This window comes from Mustela lutreola, chromosome X, assembly GCF_030435805.1.
Source record: "Mustela lutreola isolate mMusLut2 chromosome X, mMusLut2.pri, whole genome shotgun sequence".
NCBI classification, from domain to species: domain Eukaryota; kingdom Metazoa; phylum Chordata; class Mammalia; order Carnivora; family Mustelidae; genus Mustela; species Mustela lutreola.
In genome coordinates this window covers 87,255,270-87,270,535 of record NC_081308.1, presented here as the reverse complement: position 1 = coordinate 87,270,535, position 15,266 = coordinate 87,255,270, and the positions used below count along the sequence as shown (strand labels likewise).

Sequence of the window (15,266 nt, the reverse complement as noted above, 5' to 3'; positions counted from 1 at the left end):
TGAAAGATTTTCCCTAGGATAGAGAATAAGACAAGGATGTTCACATTCTCCACTTCTATTCAATGTAGTATTGGAGGTTTCAGCTGTAACAATAATGCAAAACAAAGAAACAAAAGACATCTAAATTGTAATGGATGAAATAAAATTATCTGTGCTCGAAAATGGCATGGCATATATGTAGACAACCCCAAAGATTCTGCAAAAAAAATCTTAGAACTAATAAACAAATTCAGCAAAATTTCAGGATTCAAAATCAACACACAAAATGTGTTGCATTTCTATACAATAACAATGAGCAATCTAAAAAAAGAAATTAAGAAAGCCATTTCATTTACAATAGCATCAAAAGAATATAATTCTTAAGAAGACAATGAAGTAGGCCAAAGACTGTACACTGAAATCTACAAAACACTGCTGAAAGAAATTTAAAGACATAAATTGGAAACACATCTTGTGCTCATCAACTGTAAAGATTACACATTGTTAAGATGTCAGTACTACCCAAAGTGACCTGTAAGATTCACTGAAATCCCTATCAAAATCCCAATGATAGAGGTGCCTGGGTGGCTCAGTTGTTTAAATGTCCAACTCTTGATTTAGGCTCAGGTCATGATCTCAGTTGTAAGATCAAGCCTTGAGTTTGACTCTGCACTTAGCGTGGATTCTGCTTGTCACTTCTCTTCCCCTGCTGCCTCTCCCCCTGTTGTTGGGGGGCACTCTTGCCCCCCTCCAAAATAAATAAACAAATAAAGAAATAAAATCTTTTTAAAAAATCCCAATGATATATTCTGCAAAAATAGAAAAACCTATCTCAAATTCATATAGAATCTCGTGGGATCCAAAATTAACAAAATGATCTTGAGAAAGAAATAAAAGTTGGTATTCAGGGGCGCCTGAGTGGCTCAGCGGGTTAAAGCCTCTGCCTTTGGCCCAGGTCATGATCCCAGGACCCTGGGATCGAGCCCCACATCGGGCTCTCTGCTCAGTGCAGGGCCTGCTTCTCTCTCTCTCTCTCTCTGCCTGCCTCTCTGCCTACTTGTGTTCTCTGTCAAATAAATAAATAAAATATTTTAAAAAAAAAAAGTTGGTATTCACTTTCCTAATTTCAAAATAAAGGTATTCTGGCACAATTTCAATGTGTGTGTGTGTGTGTGGAAGCGGTTCCAAAACCACTAAGAGATGCTTGGATACCAGCAGGGCGTCCTATAATTGAACTTGATTCTGATACTATCAACCTGGAAATAGTATGAGATCCCATAGGTTAAGTAAGCTCTCAATCTTGCAGGACTGCACTCCCCCCGCCCACCTTTGAATTACAGTCTCAAATACAGATTACCATTTCTGCTTCCCACTGACAGGCTATAGATGGGAGATTTCAATGACCCTTAAGTTTGATTAATTGGCTATGGCAATTCATAAAACTCACAGAAACATTTATTGAATTACCATTCGTAAATATGTGTATGTGTGTGTGTGTGTGTGTGTGTGTGTGTGTATGTGTGTGTGTGTGTATAAAACTATAAAACTCAGGAATAGCTAGACCAAAGAAATGCATAGGGCAAAGTATGGGGAATGTATACAGAGCTTCCATGCTCTCTCCCAGCACTCCAGTCTCCCAGAATCTTCATGTGTTCACCAATGCAGAAGCTTTCTGAACCCTGTCCCTCTGAGTATTTATGGAAATTTTATTATGTAGATATGATTGATTAAATTATTGACCACTGGGGATTGCTTCAACTTCCAGGCGCCTCCCCTTCTAGGAAGTAGGGGTGGGAAAGGCAGTAGAGAGTTGGACTGAAAGTTCCAACCCTCTACCAACCCTCTAATCATATGGCTGGTTCCTTTGGAAATCAGCCCCCATCCTTAGGTGCTTTCCAAAAGTCACCTTATTAACATAACCCTATTTGTAGTAAAAAGGTACTTGTTATGAACATGAATATGATACCCATTTCATGCTAATGGCTCTAAAGTAGATTTCAGGAACTGAGGACAAGAGACCAAATATTATGACAAAAAATTCCCCCATTACTTTGTTGACTGTTTCCTTTGCCATGCAGAAGCCTTTTATCTTGATGAAGTCACAGAAGTTCATTTCGCTTTTGTTTCCCATGCCTTTGGAGATTTGTCTTGAAAAAAGTTGCTAAAATAGATGTGGAAGAGGTTACTTCCTATGTTTTCCTCTAGGATTTTGATGGACTCCTGTCTCACACCCACAGAATGGGAGACGATATTTGCAAATGACATTACAGACAAAGGGTATCCAAGATCTATAAAGAACTTCTCAAACTCAACACCCCAAAAACAAATAATGAAGTCAAAAAATGGGTAGAAGACATGAACAGACACTTGTCAAAAGACATAAAAATGGCTAACAGACACCTGAGAAAATGTTCATCATCATTAGCAATCAGGGAAATTCAAATCCAAACCACATTGAGATACCACCTTATACCAGTTAGAATGGCAAAAACTGACAAGGTAAGAAGCAGCAAATGTTGAAGACGTTGTGGAGAAAGGAGGACCCTTTACATTATTGGTGGGAATGCAAATTGATACAGATACTTTGGAAAACAGGGTGGAGGCTCCTCAAAAAGTTAAAAATAGAGCTACCCTAAGACCTAGCAATTGCACTACTGGGTATTTACCCCAAAGGTACAGATGTAGTGAAAAGATGGGCCATCTGTACCCCAATGTCCATAGCAGCAATGGCCACAATCGCCAAACTGGAAAGTGCCAAGATGCCCTTCAACATAAGAATGGATAAAGAAGGGCACCTGGGTGGCTCAGTGGGTTAAGCCGCTGCCTTCGGCTCGGGTCATGATCTCAGGGTCCTGGGATCGAGTCCCGCATCGGGCTCTCTCTCAGCAGGGAGCCTGTTTCCTCCTCTCTCTCTCTCTGCCTGCGTCTCTGCCTACTTGTGATCTCTCTCTGTCAAATAAATAAATAAAATCTTTAAAAAAAGAAAAAAAAAGAATGGATAAAGAAGATGGGGTCCATATACACAACTGAATATTATTCAGCCATTGGAAAGGATGAATACCCAACTTTTTCATCAAAATGGATGGGACTGGAGGATATTATGCTAAGTGAAATAAATCAAGCAGAGAAAGTAAATTATCATATGGTTTCACTTATTTGTGGAACATAAGGAATAGCTTGGAAGACATTAGGAGAGGGAAGGAAAAAAATGAAGGGGAGGAATGAAGAGGGGGAGATGAACCCTAAAAGACTTTGGACTCTGAGAAACAAACTGAGGGTTTTAGAGGGGAGGGGTAGGGGGATGGGTTAGCCCGATGACAGATATTAAGGAGGGCACATATTGTATGGAGCACTGGGTATTATATGCAAACAATGAATCATGGAACACCATGTCGAAAACTAATGATGTACTGTATGGTGATTAACATAACAGAATTCAAAAAAAAAAAAAAATGCCCCATTGCTCTTATCACTCAGGAAATTCCAAGGGCTTTTGGGAGCTGTGAGCCAGGAATCATGGATAAAGACCAAATATATATTTCTTATAAACCATAATATCACACAGAGTCTCCTATAATACTTCAGTAATCTAAACAGTATGGTACTGGCATAAAAACAGATATATAAACTAGTAAAATAGACTAGAGATGCCAGAAATCAACCCCGGTATATACAGCCAAATAATTCCTGGCAAGAGTATCAAGTCCATTCAATGGAGAAGAGATATTCTTTTCAAGAAATGATGTTGGGAAAACTGGAAATCATATGCAAAAGAAATCCGGACCCTTACCTTATACAATATATAAAAATTAACTCAAAATTGATCAAAGACAAACTTAAGAGCTAAAGCTTTAAATCTTTTAGAAGAAAACCTAGGGAAAAACTTCATGACATTGGGTTTGGCAATAATTCTTTCGATATGACACCAAAATTATAAGAAAAAAATAGATCAATTAGACTTAATCAAAACTAAAATCTTTGGCACATCAAAAGACCCTTTGAAGAGAGTAAAAACACAACCCACATAGAGTGGGAGAAAAAAATTTCTGAATCATAAATATGGTAAGGGGTTGGGCGCCTGGGTGGCTCAGTGGGTTAAGCCGCTGCCTTCGGCTCAGGTCATGATCTCAGGTCCTGGGATCGAGTCCCACATCGGGCTCTCTGCTCGGCAGGGAGCCTGCTTCCTCCTCTCTCTCTGCCTGCCTCTCTGCCTACTTGTGATCTCTCTCTGTCAAATAAATAATAAAATCTTTAAAAAAAAAATATGGTAAGGGGTTAATACCAAAAATTTATAAAGAACTCCTAAAACTCAACAATGGCAACAGAAAGACCAAACAACCCTATTTTAAGGGCTTATTTTTAAGGGCCAAACTCCTGAATAGGAATTTTTCAAAGAAAATATACAAGTGGCCAATAAAAACATGAAAGGATGATCAAATCATTAGTCATCATAGACATACAAAGCAACCATGAGATACCACTTCACACACATTAAGACGGGTATTATCAAACCACTGAAACAACAAATGTTGGCAGGGATGTAGAGAACGTGAAACCCATGTATATTGTTGGTAGGAATGTAAAATGGTACAGCTGCTTTGGAAAATAGTATGGTGGTTCCTCAAAAAATTGAACACAGAATTAACATATGATGTAATAATTCCATTTCTAGGTATGTATCCAAACCAACTGAAAGCAGGGACTCAGATAGTGGTATAACCAGTGTTCTTAGCAGCATATTCACGACTGTCAAAGTGTGCAAACAACCAAAATATACACAGAGACGAATGGAATATTGAAATATCATTCAGTCTTACAAAGAAATGAAATTTTGACACAAGTATGAACTTCAAAAACACTATGTGAAACAGCCAGACACCAAGTTATAAATATTGTACGATTTCACTTTTGTGATGTATTTAGAGTTGGCAACTTTCTAGAGAGAAAATAGAATAGTGCTGTAAGTGGCTGACTATGAGTGGGTAGTAAGGACTGGGAAGTTACTGTTTAATGGATACAGAGTTTCAGTTTGGGATGACAAAAAAATGTTCTGGAGATGGACAGTGGTGATGGTTGAAGCACAAGTGGATGTACTTAATGCCAATGAATTATAAATATAAAATTGGTTAAAATGGAAAATTTTATGTTATGTATATATTACCACAATGTTAAGAAACAGAAATGTATAATACAAAAAGTGAACGCTAGTGTAAACTAGAAACTTCAGTTAGCAAAAATGTAGCAATATTCATTCATCAACTATAACAAATGTATCACACTAATGTAAGATACTAATACTATGAGAAACCGTGTGGGGAAAGAGGGGTGGGAGAGAAGTAGTATGTCTGAGCTTTCTGTACTTTCTGCTCAACAAAGTACAGTTACTAACTGAAACTGCTCTAAAACAGTCAACTAATTTTTTTAAAGCCAATATTACTGCATTTTTGGTTCATCATTTCTTGTTTTTTTTTCTAGTGTATTTAAAAAGTCAAATGCATAAAACTATAACTGAAGATCTGCATTAATGAATATGCAATGTATAAAGATCTAATTTGTGACAATAATAACATAAAGAGGGAACCAGAGTTGTAAAAGAGCAGTTTTGTATACTACTGAAACTAAGTTGATACTTGTACAAACTGGGGTTTTATAGACTTAAAATATTAATTATAACTGACAGAGTAGTCACTAAGGAAAAAAAAACTAAAAATATACAGAAAAAAACAAGAAGTAAATCAAAATGGTACAGAAAATACAAAATTGCTTTGCACAGTGGCTATACTTTTTTACATTCCCACCAGAATGTACAAGGGCTCCAGTTTTTCTACATCCTTACTAACACTTGCTATTACTCACTTTTTAAAGAATTATAACTATCTACTGGCTGTGAATTGATATCACTGCAGTTTTGATTTGAACCATTATTGATTATTTGAATATCTTCTTTGGAGAAATATCTATTCAAATCCTTTGACTATTCTGTAATCATTTTATTTGTCTTTGTATTGAGTGGAAAGAGTTATATTTTATATTTATATTAATAAATATGAATTAATATTATTAATACAACATTTATATTTTATATTTTATATTCTGGGTATTAGACCCATATCATATACATAATTTTGCAAATACTTTCTCCTATGCTATGAGTAGTCTTTTTACTTTAGTGATGGCATCATTTGAAACATGTTACTATGTTTAAAGCCAAACTGAGTAAGCCTAATAGCTTTGTTCTAAAAAGTGCTGGAGGAAAATACTTTGGAAAACAGTATTCATTATATTAATTCAGTATTCAATATATTAATATTCATTATATTATAGTCATCATATTAATCATTAAACCCTGGTATCAATGTAGTAAAGCCAATACATAAGTTACTCAAGATATCCATGCAATTGATTTATTGAATCCTTGCAACTCCAGGATATTCTGATACATTTAGTTTTGGGGACAAAGATGCCAGAACACGGGTGCCCGGGTGGCTCAGTGGGTTAAGCCGCTGCCTTCGGCTCAGGTCATGATCTCAGGGTCATGGGATAGAGTCCCACATCAGGCTCTCTGCTCAGCAGAGAGCCGGCTTCCCTTCCTCTCTCTCTGCCTGCCTCTCTGCCTACTTGTGATCTCTCTCTGTCAAATAAATAAAGAAAATCTTTAAAAAAAAAAAAAAAAAAAAGATGCCAGAACAAAAGTATGTATTTCAGATAAATTTGATCAACCAAAATTGATATTTTGCTTCAATCACAATAGAAACTTATCTGTATAAGCTTCTACTTATGACTGGCATAAAACAAACAAACAAACAAACATTTTATAGTCTGTGTAATAAAACGGCTGGCTCCATTTTTTGATCTTTGACTACTGTCAGCTTTTAAGCTTCACCCCTCCTTCTATTCTGCCCCACATACAAATAAATCAATAACTTCCCCTTGTGTCCCTTCTCTTTAGAAAAGTTTGATAATCTTACTGAGAAATCATTTATCACACAAATCATTGATGATTTATATTAATTTATATAATTATCTGAACAGTATCTCCACAAACTTGAAAGAAAATAACAAAGCATTTATAACTCAAAATAGTAAACTCAAAAATTTATTAGCACTATGAGAATTCTTATCTTTTCTTTGCACCAGGGATCTGTGAATCTTAAGTTTGTGCCAAAAAATTTTTCTTTTCAGACTTTTCCACAGCCCCCAAAAAGCTACTGTGAAGCACTTAGCCACTTAGAAATTGAGTTGTATTTTTCTTTTTTTATTTAATTTAATTAATTTATTTATTTGAGAGGGGGGGGCAGAGAAAGAGGGAGAGAGAGAGGAAGGGCAGAAGGAGAGGGAGAATCTGGAGCAGACTCCACATTGAGCACAGAGCCCAATGCAAGGCTCAATCCCATGATCTGTGACCATGACCTGAGCTGAAATAAAGAGTCGAGGGCTTAACTGAGCCACCCAGGTGCCCCTAAATTGTATTTTCTTTCTTTCTTCCTTTTTTTAAATTTATTTTTTATTTATTTTCAGCATAACAGTATTCATTATTTTTTTACCACACCCAGTGCTCCATGCAATCCATGCCCTCTATAATACCCACCACCTGGTACCCCAACCTCCCAGCCCCTGCCACGTCAAATCCCTCAGATTGTTTTTCAGAGTCCATAGTCTCTCATGGTTCACCTCCCCTTCCAATTTATCCCAACTCCCTTCTCCTCTCTAACTCCCCATGTCCTCCATGCTATTTGTTATGCTCCACAAGTAAGTGAAACCATAGGATAACTGACTCTCTCTGCTTGACTGATTTCACTCAGCATAATCTCTTCCAGTCCCGTCCATGTTGCAACTAAAGTTGGGTATTCGTCCTTTCTGATGGAGGCATAATTCTCCATAGTGTATATGGACCACATCTTCCTTATCCATTCATCCGTTGAAGGGCATCTTGGTTCTTTCCACAGTTTGGCGACCGTGGCCATTGCTGCTATAAACATTGGGGTACAGATGGCCCTTCTTTTCACGACTTCTGTATCTTTGGGGTAAATACCCAGTAGTGCAATTGCAGGGTCATAGGGAAGCTCTATTTTTAATTTCTTGAGGAATCTCCACACTGCTCTCCAAAGAGGCTGCACCAACTTGCATTCCAGGTGGGATTCATCCCTGGGCTCCAAGGATGTTTCAACATTCACAAATCAATCAATGTGATAGAACAAATTAATATGAGAAGAGAAGAACCACATGGTCCCCTCAATTGATGCAGAAAAAGCATTTGACAAAATCCAGCATCCGTTCCTGATTAAAATGCTTCAAAGTATAGGGGTAGAGGGAACATTCCTGAACTTCATCAAATCTATCTATGAAAGACCCACAGCAAATATCATCCTCAATGGGAAAAAGCTTGCAGCCTTGCCGTTGAGATCAGGAACACGACAAGGATGCCCACTCTCACCACTCTTGTTCAACATAGTATTAGAAGTCCTAGCAACAGCAATCAGAAAACAAAGAGAAACAAAAGGTATCCAAATTGGCAATGAAGAAGTCAAACTCTCTCTCTTCACAGAGGACATGATTGTTTATATGGAAAACCCAAAAGACTCCACCCCCAAACTACTAGAACTCATACAGCCATTCAGCAACATGGCAGGATACAAAGTCAATGTACAGAAATCAGTGGCCTTCTTATACACTAACAATGAAAATACAGAAAGGGAAATTAGAGAATCGATTCCATTTACTATAGCACCAAGAACCATAAGATACCTGGGAATAAACCTAACCAAAGAGGTAAAGGATCTGTATTCGAGGAACTACAGGACACTCACGAAAGAAATTGAAGAAGACACAAAAAGATGGAAGACCATTCCATGCTCTTGGATCGGAAGAATAAACATTGTTACAATGTCTATACTGCCTAGAGCAATCTATACTTTTAATGCCATTCTGATCAAAATTCCACTGGTATTTTTCAAAGAGCTGGAGCAAATAATCCAAAAATTTGTATGGAATCAGAAGAGACCCCGAATCACTAGGGAAATATTGAAAAACAAAAATAAAACAGGGGGCATCATGCTACCTGATTTCAAGCTTTACTACAAAGCTGTGATCACCAAGACAGCATGGTACTGGCATAAAAACAGTCACATAGACCAGTGGAACAGAGTAGAGAGCCCAGATATGGACCCTCAACTCTATGGTCAAATAATCTTCGACAAAATGGGAAAAATATACAGTGGATAAAGGACAGTCTCTTCAATAAATGGTGCTGGGAAATCCGGACAGCTATATGTAGAAGAATGAAACTCAACCATTCTCTTACACCGTACACAAAGATAAACTCAAAATGGATAAAAGACCTCAACGTGAGACAGGAATCCATCAGAATCCTAAAGGAGAACATAGGCAGTAATCTCTTTGATATCAGCCCCAGCAACTTCTTTCAAGATATGTCTCCAAAGGCAAAGGAAACAAAAGCCAAAATGAACTTTTGGGAGTTCATCAAAATCAAAAGCTTCTGCACAGCAAAGTAAACAGTCAAAAAAACAAAGAGGCAACCCATGGAATGGGAGAATATATTTGCAAATGACAGTACAGACAAAAGGTTGATATCCGGGATCTATAAAGAACTCCTCAAACTCAACACATACAAAACAGATAATCATATCAAAAAATGGGCAGAAGATTTGAACAGACACTTCTCCCATGAAGACATACAAATGGCTATTAGACACATGAAAAAATGTTCCAGCTGAACCCAACATCAGGCTGGGTACTGCCGACCTAGGCTTTTGATACACCCCAGCACCAGGCTAGCTCCCTGATCTAGCCATCAGGGAGATTCAAATTAAAACCACATTGAGGGACGCCTGGGTGGCTCAGTTGGTTAAGCAGCTGCTTTCGGCTCAGGTCATGATCCCAGCGTCCTGGGATCGAGTCCCACATCGGGCTCCTTGCTCAGCGGGGAGCCTGCTTTTCCCTCTGCCTCTGCCTGCCATTCTGTCTGCCTGTGCTCACTCTCTCCCACTCTCTCTCTGATAAATAAATAAAATCTTAAAAAAAAAAAAAACCACATTGAGATATCACCTTATACCAGTTAGAATGGCCTAAATTAGCAAGATGAGGAAACAACATGTGTTGGAGGGGATGTGGAGAAAGTGGAACCCTCTTACACTGTTGGTGGGAATGCAAGTTGGTGCAGCCTGAATTGTATTTTCTTAAAGGGCAAACTCGTATTCCTCATCTGATTCTTCTCTGTGAGTTAATGGAACTTATATATTTTCTTCAATATTAGTAAAATTTTAATTAAAACAAAGTGATACCATTTTGCATCTATCAGATTGGCAGATATGTTTAAATATGTAAATAATCAGAACTGTTAGTGGGTGTAGGGAACCAGGGACTCTCATATACTGATAGTCAGTGGGTAAGATAATATAATCCCTTCCTAAGGAGATTTCAAATGTTTATTAAAATGAAAAATACCTATGACCCAGAAGTCTACTTAGAATCACCCAAAGAAACAAAAATAATATTGTAATACATGAAATTCCATACAGCACTAAGAAGAAAGACATAGATACATACTTGTACAGAAAAATCCCTAAATCAAACTATTGAAAAAATGTTAAAGAATAATACATATGCTATGATAAAATTTAATACTTTAAAAAATCCTCAGGACATTTATATATTTTGTATGTAGGCAATGTATAGAAAAGTTCTAGAAACTGACAAATATGTGTTGCCCCTAGGAAGAGGCTGGGATTGGAGTTGCATTCAAAGAGGTCTTTATTTATGATGTTTAACTTTTTGAAAGTAAAATGTATTAAGATATCGTACTATTAGAGGTTTGAGGGTCCAAGTAAATATCTTCTTTCCCTAACCATGCTCTAGATAAAATGAATAAAAATAATAAAGTAGGGAGTGATGTCAGCAACACAGATGTATAGGGTTTCCTAGTGCTCAACTACCTCAGAAATACTAATTTGAATAACTATCCATGCACAAAAATACCTTCAAAAGAGCCAAGGATTCCAGTTGAGGGATGACAGCACCTGGGTGAAGCACAGAAATAAGAAAAGATGTATTGAGGAGCGTAGGAAAATAGATTCACATTAACTCCATCACCTTTCCCCCCAAACCCAGTAGCCCAGCATGGGGAAATACCCTTCCCATGAGAAATGGAGAGTGAAGTGAGTGTCCAATTTCACCAGACTCCAGAGCCAAACTGTCCCAGCACAAGGTCAACTCTTATGGCCCTAAGTGGCTCTCTGCAGTCTCCCACAAACCCAGGCCCCCAGCTCACTGCAGTGTCTTCCAGATCCACAACTTTAAGCATTTCCCATGATACCAGGCTCTCAATCAGCTCCTGTAAAACCAGGCTCCTGGCTCACCTCAGTACTATCAGCTCCAGCATGCCCAAGTGACTGCCATGGTTCCAGACAACTTCCAGAGCACCAGACTCCTGGCAGGTTCCCCAAATCCCCAGCCTCTGACTCATCCAGGTGTCTGCCAACTCCTGTGGCTTCAGGTGGCTTCTGTAGCACCAGGATCCCAGAGGGTTCTTATGAACCCAGGCTTCTGGCTCACCCTGGCAAAAACCAGTCCCAGTGGTCTGAGGTGGCATCTGTGGGTCCATATTCATAGCAGACTTCTGCACACCTAGGTTCCTGGCTTACGAGAGAGCTGGCTGTTTCCTAAGGCCATGAATGGCTCTGTGGCCCAGGCTTTCAGTATATCCTCATTCTTGCCAACTCCCACAGCCCCAGATGGTTCCTGTCACCTCAGACTACTAATCAGGTACTATGAATTCAGGCTTCCAGCTGAACCCAACATCAAGCTGGGTACTGCCGACCCAGGCTTTTGATACACCCCAGCACCAGGCTAGCTCCTGTAGCCCTAGTCCTCCAGCCTACCCCAGTGCCAGACTAGTCCCTGCAGACCTAAACTCTAGGGCAGTTCCTATGGACCTAGGCTCTTAGCCTATCCCAGCACCAGGCCAGCCTCTGTGCTCCAGCCTCAAGGATAGCTCCCGGTGCCTGGCCTTCCCCAGCACCAGAGTGGTCACAATGGCCCTTGCCTTTGGTTGGCTCCTGTGACCAGACTCACAGCTTCCCCTAGTACACAACTGGTCCCTGTGGACTGAGACATCAGGCCAACTCCAGTGGTCCCTGGTGCCTATTAGGTCCCAGTGAATCTAGGCTCCAGGCCTGCCTCCTTGGACCCAGGCACCAGGTGGATACCCATGTACACAAGCATGAGGCTTGCCCACTTGCTTATCCAGATACCAAACCTGCCCACTCAGAGTCCAGCAGAGAGTCCACCATGGACACCACTGGATAGCCCACCCTGAATCTGTGGATGAGTTAATGATGGGTTTTGTCTGCAGAAGCAGTCTATAAAGACTAGAAGAGGTTCTAATTCTTCAAATGTGCAGGCACTGAAACAAGGCCACAGGGATCATGAATAATCAAGGAAATACTTCACCAAAGGAAACTGATAAAACTCCAATGACTGACTCTACAGAAACAGATCTATGAACTGTCTGATGAAGAATTCAAAATAATTCTCTTAAATTCAGTGAACTACATGAAAACACAGACAAGTAAATGAAATTGGGGAAAAATAAAATGAGAAGTTCAATAAAGATACAGAAATCATTTTTAAAAAGGCAGAAATCCTAGAAGACACTGAATGAACTGAAGAATTCAAAAGAGAGCTTCAACAGCAGACTCAACCAAGCAGAGTTAGTAAATAAGAAGGTATCTGAATGTCACTTGAAATCTTTCAGTAAAATGCAAAAAGAAAGAATAATGAAATAGGGTGAAGAAATACTACATAAATTAGGGGATATTATTTTTAAAAAATCCCTGCATTACTGAAGTCCCAGAAGAAGAGTGGGAGAAAGGAGAAGAAAGCTTATTTAAAGAAATAATGACTAAGAACATACCAAATTTGGGGAGAGATTTGGACATATAAGTTCATGAAGGTCATAGGCCAGCCCCAAATTTCAACCTAAAACAAGTTTTTCTAAGACACATTATAACAAAACTTTCTAAAAATCAAGCACACTTTGTCACTGCCAAAGGCAAAAAGAAAATCTTAAAAGCGGCAAAGATAAGAAGACTATAACTTACAAGGAACCTCCATAATACTATAAATGGATTTCTCAGTAGAAATCTTGCAGGCTAAGAGTGAGTGGGGTGATATATTCCAAGTGCTGAAAAGAACAAAACTGCCAACCAATAACACATTACTCAACAAAGCTGTCTTTCACAAATGAGAGATAAATAATTTACCAAAAATACAAAAGCTTAAGGCAGTTCATCACCACTAGATCTACCTTACAAGAAATAATGAAAGGAGGATTCACCATTCATTTCTTTAAGTTCTTAAAGGATTCAATTCTTTAAAAAAAAAAACTTCATTTATTTATCTGTCAGAGAGAGCGAGAGCATGCACAAGCAGAGGGAGCAACAAGGAGAGGAAAAAGCAGGCTCCCTGCTGAACAAGGACACTAGAATCATGACCTGAGCCAAAGGCAGATGCTAAATGGACTGAGCCACCCAGGCATCCCAAAAGCCTCAATTCCTTAAGCTGAAGATGGGGGCATCTGGGTGACTCAGTTCATTGTCTGCCTTTGGCTCAGGTCATGATCCCGGGATCCTGGGATAGACCCCACATCGCGCTCTCTGCTCAGCTGGGAGCCTGCTTCTCCCCTTGCTTGTGCTCTCTCCCTCTCTCTCTTTCTGTCAAAATAATAAACAAATATTTTTAAAAAGCTGAAGATAACAGGAGGAAAACCTGAAAATTCACAAATAAGTGGAAATTAAGCAACATGCTCCTGAACAACCAATGGATCAAAAATAAAATCAAAAAAGTAAATTTAAAAAAATCTTCAACAATGAAAGAGAAAACACGACATACCAAAACTTATAGGATGTATCAGCTTGTCTAAGAGGGATATTTGTAGTAATAAACCCCTGTGCACTTGGTGGTAAGGTAAATTTCTTTAACCACTATAGAAAACAGTATGGAAGTTCCTTGAAGAATTAAAACTATAGGGGCACCTGGGTGGCTCAGTGGGTTAAGCCTCTGCCTTTGGCTCAGGTCATGATCTCAGGGTCCTGGGATCAAGCCCCGCATTGGGCTCTCTGCATAGCGAGGAGCCTGCTTTCCCCTCTCTCTCTGCCTGCCTTCCCCTCTCTCTCCTCCTGCCTCTCTGCCTACTTGTGATCTCTCTCTGTGTCAAATAAATAAAATCTTTTAAAAAATAATAAAAATAAAAATATAACTACCACATATCTAGCAATCCCACTTCTAGATATATATCTGAAAGAAATAAAATCACTTTCTTAAAGAGATCTTTACCTTCATGTTTACTGTAGCCTTATTCAAATTGCCAAGACATGGAAACAACTTAACTGTCCATTGACAGATGAATGGATAATGTAAATGTGGTGTATATACAAAATAATATTATTCAGCCACAAAACTGGAAATCCTTTCTTTAGGGACCCTAATAGAACTTGAGGGCATTATGCCATGTGAAATAAGCCAGACAGAGAAAGAAAAATACAAAATATTCTTACTTATATGTGGAATCTAACAATACAACTCACAGAAATAGAGAGTAGCAATTGTGGTTGCCAGGGGCTGGGGACAGATGAGATGAGGAGATATTTGTCAAAGGGTACAAATTTCCACCTATAAGATGAATAAGTTCTGGTGATCTGATGTATAGTATGGTGACTATAAGTAATAATACTGTATTACACATATGAAAATTTTTAAGAGAGTAAATCCTAAATATTAACACCACAAAAAAAATGGTATTCATGTGATGGAATGGTGGTGTTAACTAACATATAGTGGTAATCATCTCACAATATATATGAATATCAAACCATGATATTATATAACTTAAATTTACATATGTTATATATCAGTAATATCTCTGTAAACCTGGGGAATAAAAGAATCTTTGTTACTGACAAATTTGATACAGACGAATGTGACTTAGAATTCCAGACAACAGTGTTCCTAAAAATAAATCCAAGAATTTGCTAAAATATCCCACCTAATTAGAAACTGGGGATGTATTTCACTGCACACATGAAAACTTATATTATGGAAAAGAAAAGTAGGACACAGCCCTTTGTGGTAAGGCAACCTTTCAAAGAGAAAGGGAAGATGAAAAAATAAGAAGGAGCAAGGATGAGGGCAGAGAAACGTCACAGTTGTCATTCTAATGAAGTTCCCACTAACAGTGTGTGCTAACAGTCCACGTGTGTTGTAGGAAGATT

The 15,266-nt window shown here is 38.5% G+C and overlaps 1 protein-coding gene across 5 annotated transcripts in view; it reads right to left on the bottom strand.

Moving 5' to 3' along the window:
* GPRASP2 (G protein-coupled receptor associated sorting protein 2) overlaps positions 1-15,266 on the bottom strand; it is a 140,895-nt gene that overhangs the window by 119,178 nt on the left and 6,451 nt on the right. For 3 of the 5 annotated variants that reach the window (XM_059158266.1, XM_059158265.1, XM_059158259.1), the window contains exon 2: positions 10,975-11,015. The exons of the other annotated variants lie outside the window; for them this stretch is intronic. The gene's annotated coding sequence lies outside the window, so the exon portion shown is untranslated. The remainder of the gene's footprint in view (positions 1-10,974; positions 11,016-15,266) is intronic. 5 annotated transcript variants of the gene reach the window in all.